Raw genomic sequence first — 7,420 nt, 5'->3', positions numbered from 1 at the left:
GTATATTGGTGTTCGAACAATTTACTCTCCATGCCGCCATCTACTGTGCGGGATGGAAACAGGATTCCCCTTAAAACGGAACCGATGTGGGGGGATATATTCATACAAACTACCTAAAATAAATAAACGAAACTAAATCAAACTACACTACATAACCAAAAGTATGTGGACACCTGCTTGTCGAACATCTCATTCCAAAATCATGGGTGTTAATATGGAGTTTGTCCCCCCCATTGCTGCTATAACAGCCTCCACCCTTCTGGGAAGGCTTTCCACTAGATGTCAGAACATTGCTGCAGGGACTTTCTTCCATTCAGCCACAAGAGCATTAGTGAGGTCGGACACTGATGTTGGGCGTTTAGGCCTGGCTCGCAGTCGGCGTTCCAATTCGTCCCAAAGGTGTTCGATGGGGTTGAGGTCCGGGTTCTGTGCAGGCCAGTCAAGTTCTTCCACACCAATCTCGACAAACCATTTCTGTATGGACCTTGCTTTGTGCACAGGGGCATTGTCATGCTGAAACAGGAAAGTTGGAAGAACAGAATCGTCTAGAATGTCATATATGCTGTAACTTTAAGATTTTCCTTCACTGGAACAAAGGGGCCTAGCCCGAACCATGAAAAACAGCCCCACACCATTATTCCTCCTCCACCAATCTGTACAGTTGGCACTATGCATTGGGGCGGGTAGCGTTCTCCTGGCAACCGCCAAACCCAGATTCATCCGTTAGACTGCCAGATGGTGAAGCATGATTCATCACTCCAGAGAACGCGTTTCCACTGCTCCAGAGTCCAATGAGTCCAAGAGTCCACCACTCCAGCCGACGCTTGGCATTGCGTATGGTGATCTTAGGTTTATGTCCGGCTGCTCCGCCATGGAAACCCATTTCATGAAGCTCCAGACAAACAGTTCTTGTGCTGATGTTGCTTCCAGAGGCAGTTTGGAACTCGGTAGTGAGTGTTGCAACCAAGGACAGACAATTTTTACTCGCTACAGCACTCAGCGGTTCCGTTCTGTGAGCTTGTGTGGCCTACCACTTCGTGGCTGAGACGTTGCTGCTCCTAGATGTTTCCACTTCACAATAACAGCACTTACAGTTGACCGGGGCAGCTCTAGCAGGGCGGAAATCTGACGAACTGACTTGTTGGAAAGCTGCATCCTATGACGATGCCAGGTTGAAAGTCACTGAGCTCTTCAGTAAGGGTCAAATCAAATCAAATGTTATTGGTCACATACACATGGTTAACAGATGCAACTGTAGCGAAATGCTTGTGCTTCTAGTTCCGGCAGTAATATCTAACAAGTAATCAATTCCACAACAACTACCTAATACACACAAATCTAAAGGGATGGAATAAGAATATGTACATGTAAATATATGGATGAGGGATGTCCGAGCAGCATAGGCAAGGTGCAATAAATGGTATAAGGTACAGTATATACATATAAGATGAGTAATGTAAAATATGTTAACATTATTAAAGTGGCATTGTTTAATGTGACTAGTGATCCAGTTATTAAAAGTGGCCAGTGATATGAGTCTCTATGTAGGCAGCAGCCTCTCTGAGTTAGTGATTGCTGTTTAGCAGTCTGATGGCCTTGAGATAGAAGCTGTTTTTCAGTCTCTCGGTCCCAGCTTTGATGCACCTGTACTAACCTCGTCTTCTGGATGGTAGCGGGGTGAACAGCGGGGTGAACAGGCTTGTTGTTGTCCTTGATGATCTTTTTGGCGTTCCTGTGACATCGGGTGCTGTAAGTGTCCTGGAGGGCAGGTAGTTTGCAACCCGGTGATGCGTTGTGCAGACCTCACTACCCTCTGGAGAGCCTTACGGTTGTGGGCGGTGCAGTTGCCGTACCAGGTGGTGATACAGCCCGACAGTATGCTCTCGATTGTGCATCTGTAAGAGTTTGTCACGGATATCGGTGACAAGCAAAATTTCTTCAGCCTCCTGAGGTTGAAGAGGCGCGGTTGCACCTTCTTCATCACCATTTCAGTTTGTCTGTGATGTGTATGCTGAGGAACTTAAAACTTTCCACCTTCTCCTCTACTGTCCCGTCGATGTGGATAGGTGGGTGCTCCCTCTGCTGTTTCCTGAAGTCCACAATCATCTCCTTTGTTTTGTTGACGTTGAGTGAGAGGTTGTTTTCCTGACACCACACTCAGAGTGCCCTCACCTCCTCCATGTAGGCTGTCTCGTCGTTGTTGGTAATCAAGCCCACTACTGTTGTGTTGTCTGCAAACTTGATGATTGAGTTGGAGGCGTGGCGATGTTTGTCTATGGAGATTGCATGGTTACGTGCTCGATTTTATGCACCTGTCAGCAATGGGTGTGGCTGAAATAGCTGAATCCACTAATTTGAAGAGGTGTCCACATATATTTGTATATATAGATAATAAAACAGATCTGAACCCTTCACAGTCTCAAGGGGAGCCTGGGAGGGCGGGCCATCTTCCGGCGCAGTGCCCCTTGCAAGTCTTCCAATGTACACTCCGGAAGTCCCAAAAAAATCCCTCTTCCCCTTCCTTTTTATGTGGAAATTATGTGGATATATTGAAGCAACTTCTCAAGACATCAGTCAGGAAGTTAAAGCTTGGTCGCAAATGGGTCTTTCAAATGGACAACGACCCCAAGCATACTTCCAAAGTTGTGGCAAAATGGCTTAAGGACAACAAAGTCAAGGTATTGGAGTGGCCATCACAAAGCCCTGACCTCAATCCTATAGAAAATTTGTGGGCAGAACTGAAAAAGCGTGTGCAAGCAAGTAGGCCTACAAACCTGACTCCATTACACCAGCTCTGTCAGGAGCTCTGTCAGGAGGAACATCACACAAACTACAAAAATAAAAACATTAAAAAAACATTGTACTCCTTCAGTCACAGTCCAAATCACATCCTTTCACAGTCTCAGTGGCCGGGAAGGAATATCTTCAGTCAGTATTCTCTGTAATGCTTCTGCTATTAATTCCAGACCCAGACACTTTTCAGCCGCACATACAATTATGTCCAATTTCTATCACGCAACAAACGGCATAAAATCCACCTCCTTTACAATCAGTGTATCAGTTTCTTCCAGGAAAGCTGTCGCCTCTATCAGTTGATTTTAACTTCTGCCTCGTATTTACTGGAGTCAAGCTCTCATCTGGCCGTACAGATAGGGGCATAGGCACCGGACCACCAAAGTTGACCCTTCTCACAATTCTATCCTAACTATCGCTCAGCTTTCAGAGTAGTCAATAATTGCCCTCTGAACAACACGTTTTTTTGTCTGATGGCCTAATTGGTTTTGACAACCTTTTATGCTCAAAGCATGTTATGCAATAGAGAATGTCCATGTTGTTCCTTTGCTTACTCAAGCTATTGTTTCATGCATATCATAGACACCCAAAATAAATAAACAATTATAGTACCATTAAATTATTAATCTAATAGTCGGTTGAGAAGTGTGTGAAGTGGTAAACATGGTTTACAGTACATTCTGATGTGAGAGTGGTGACAATGACCATGACCTCTATTTGATAAATTGGCCAGTTTTGATGTCTCTTAAGCAATTCAATATAAAATATAAGTGTTTTGATGTCAGTTTTTGATCCTCTCAGTGTAGCCTATCAGTGTCTTTCCTCCTTAAAGTATCTGCCACAGTAATCAAAAGCTGCCTAATACAAAAGAGAGAGCTAATCCAAGGCCTAAGAAGTTGCCAGCAGTCTGAATGAGAGAATAGTTTCAAAAGGAGCTGCTCTGACATTCACAGAGCAAGCCTAGTAGGAGTTTAGAAAGACCCAGCCTGGATTCCCTTTCTGCAGTCTGTCTTTGTTTCTGACATACTTCAGGCACATAGCAAGTAACTTCAGATGCTCAATGGGCCTGCTCCCCGCCAGGCTTTGCCTCCAGGGATTAGAGCCAGCGTGCCAGTTTAGTTTAGAAATATTTACTTTTGTCAACAACAATGATTACTCTTGTGCAGGTAGTATTGCAACAGTGTACACCAATTGTGAATGTGTAGCAGTTAAGCACCAACAATACCAATCTTGTTCACATTTCAATTAATTATAGTTTGTTCTAAAAACACTGCAAACACACCACTGACATACTGTAAAAAAAATAAAAATAAGTGTTCATGCAGCACTATTTTCTGATTGTGATCTTGGAACACTCTGAGTGAAGTACATGAGAGGGTTTCAAGGTGCAATTCAATCTCCCAGCATAATCCTACTGAAATAATAACATAATCTTCCATGTGCTGAAAACTCCAATACCCAAGGTGCCTTCAAGGAAAATTAGGCTATAGGAAAATATCATGATGAATAAGACATGTCATTAGAGCTCTAATACTGAGCAGGATGAGGGATATTCCTTGTAGCCCTCTGCCACATAACAGTTATGAAACACAAGTGTGATGCAGATATTTAATGACACCTCTCAAAAACACATTATACAGTACATTCACGTTCACATTCAAGGTATTATATATAGAGTACTTGCAAGATATGAGTCTGAAGATTTACTGCTTTTACTTTGGCATACTGTCTAATCTTTTTTTTTCTTCCATGATGGCACATTAGAAAAGGGAATTTTCCACTCCACTCACCAATAACTTTTCTAGCAGTCCATTTGAAATATTGCATATACACTGAATATACAAAACATTAAGAACACTTTCTTTCCACGACATAGATTTACCAGGTGAATTCAGGTGAAAGCTGTGATCCCTTATTGATTTAACTTGTTAAATCCACTTCAATCAGTGTAGATGAAGGGGAGGAGAAGACAGGTTCAAGAAGGATTTTTAAGTCTTGAAACAATTGAGACATGGATTGTGTATGTATGCCATTCAAGGGTGAATGTGCTAGATAAAATATTTAAGTGGCTTTGAACGGGGTATGGTAATAGGTGCCAGGAGCACCGGTTTGTGTCAAGAACGGCAACGCTGCTGGGTCTTTCACATTTAACAGTTTCCCGTGTGTATTAAGAATGGTCCACCACCCAAAGGACATCCAGCCAACTTGACTATGGGAAGCATTGGGGGGGTGTTCGAAATGTTTAGTATACTCAGTGTATATTTCATCATTTTAAGCTAACAAAATTGGCATCCAAATGAACCACATCATGTTTGTGTAACTCATTTTCATCACGTACAGATTAGCATTTCAGAATTCTAAAGGAAGTATAGAAAGGAACTTTATTATGTGTCAGAATCCTGTGTGCATGTGCAAAAACAAATGACAGATGTCATAAAAAAATGATATCACAAAATAATTAGTTGTACTGTTCAGTGACTATCGAAAACATGCAGTCATGTGACTGAAAGCCCCATAAAACAAAATTTGAATGTTAAATTGTAAAAGAACATTCCATCAAGTGTACAGGTGGTATTAGGTAGTAGTTAGATCTATTTACTATCGGGATAGATTAGAGTACTAAACCAAAGGGTCTTCTAAAGAGCCAGATAGTTTAGAATTTTGCATTAGTAATTACCACATGAAGCTTAGGGGTATTAAGCATGTGTGGTTACATTTCTAGACATCTATTCAGTATCGGAGTGGAATGTGACCAGGTAAAACATGGAACAAATGCTACGTCAGCACTGTGTAGGCTTTGTAAGTCTGTACAATGTGTTAATGTGTGTCAATAAATTATAAGAATGATGAGAAGATTGCATTGATCATTTGGCAATTGCACTGCAACTTGAGACAAAAACACAAAGATATGGTCTAAGGCCTGAATTGAGATGCTGTATGAACAATTTACAGTGCACACACACACCTGGCTTCACATAACACTGATAGTAGGGATGTGCAGCTTCTAAGAGAAAGTGGTAGACAGATAGATATTGTGGGTAGGCAGGCAAACAGGCAGGACATCATTTAAGACATTGTGAATAGCCATGTCATCATTGCCACATGTACAGAGCCTCGTAAAGGCCCACTCATGCCTCTCCTATGGTTGTCACGCTCGTAGAAATGGTCGGACCAAGGCGCAGCGTGATTTGAGTTCCACATCTTTTATTTCTGTGAAACTTAAACAAAATAATAAACAAACTACTACAAAACGTGAAAGCCGTAGTGCACAAAACACTAACAAACAATATCCCACAACCCAGGTGGGAACAATGGAGAACTTAATTATGATCCCCAATTAGAGACAACGATCATCAACTGCCTCTAATTGGGAACCATACCAAGAGCACCAACATAGAAATGAAAAGACTAGAACATCCCCCCCAAAGGTGCGGACTCCGGCCACAAAACCTGAAACCAAATGGGGAGGGTAGAGGGGGTGAGTAGTGTTGGTGGCGGCTCCGGTGCGGGTCACCGCCCCCGCCCAGACCCCGGATCCGGCCATGGCGCCGGGCTGAACGCCGTGCCTGGACTGGGCATCGGCGCAGAGGAAGGCTCCGGCCTTGGAGCTGGGTTGGACGCCGTGCCTGGACATCAGCGCTTAGGAAGGCTCCGGCCCTGGAGCTGGGTTGGACGCCGTGCCTGGACTGGGCACCGGCGAGGAGGAAGGCTCCGGCCTTGGAGCGGGACTGGATGCCGTGCCTGGACTGGGCACCGGTGCAGAGGAAGGCTCCGGCCTTGGAGCAGGACTGGACTCCGTGCCTGGACGCCGTGCCTGGACGCCGTGCCTGGACTGGGCACCGGCACAGAGGGAGGCTCCTGCCAGGGAGCGGGACTGGACACCGTGCCTGGCCTGGGCATCGGCGCAGGTTGCATCGGACTGATGACACGCTCCTCAGGTCGAGTGCGTGGAGCCAGCACAGGACGCTCCGGGCTGGAGAGGCGCACTGGAGGCCTAGTGCATGGAGCCGGTACAGGTGGCACCGGACTGGTGACACGCACTTCAGGGCGAGTGCGGGGAGCAGGCACAGGACGTACCGGGCTGGGGAGGCGCACTGGAGGCCTGGTGCGTGGAGCCGGTACAGGTTTCACCGGACTGATGACACACACTTCAGGGCGAGTGCGGGGAGCTGGCACAGGACGTACCGGACTGGGGAGGCGCACTGGAGCCCAGATGCGTGAAACCGAAACAGATGCGCTCTTCAGGTTGAATGTTGAGCAGAACACACTTGACCAACATCTCTCTCCTCTCTCTCCCCCAACTTCTCCATTGCCTCCCTGACGGTCTCTGGCTCTTCAGGGCGAGTGCGGGGAGCTGGCACAGATGGCACCGGACTGGTGTCACGCTCTTCAGCACGCCTGCGCTGCAGAATACTCCTCGCCAAAGTCATTCTCCGATATCCCTCCTCACACTGCTCCATCGACTCCCAGGCGGGCTCTGACTCTCTCCTTGGCTCGGCCAACCACCCCTCGTGCCCCCCCCCCCCCTCCCCCCAAAAATCTTGGGGTTTCTGTGGCCGTGGTCCCCGGTGTCGTCGCTGTCCTTCCTGAGTCCTCTGCGACTCCTGCCAAGGAAGGGTCTCGTGTC

This window comes from Salmo salar, chromosome 18 (assembly GCF_965601325.2).
Source record: "Salmo salar chromosome 18, fSalSal1, whole genome shotgun sequence".
NCBI lineage: Eukaryota > Metazoa > Chordata > Actinopteri > Salmoniformes > Salmonidae > Salmo > Salmo salar.
The sequence above is the reverse complement of the archived record's forward strand: the minus strand, read 5'-3'. Positions refer to the sequence as shown.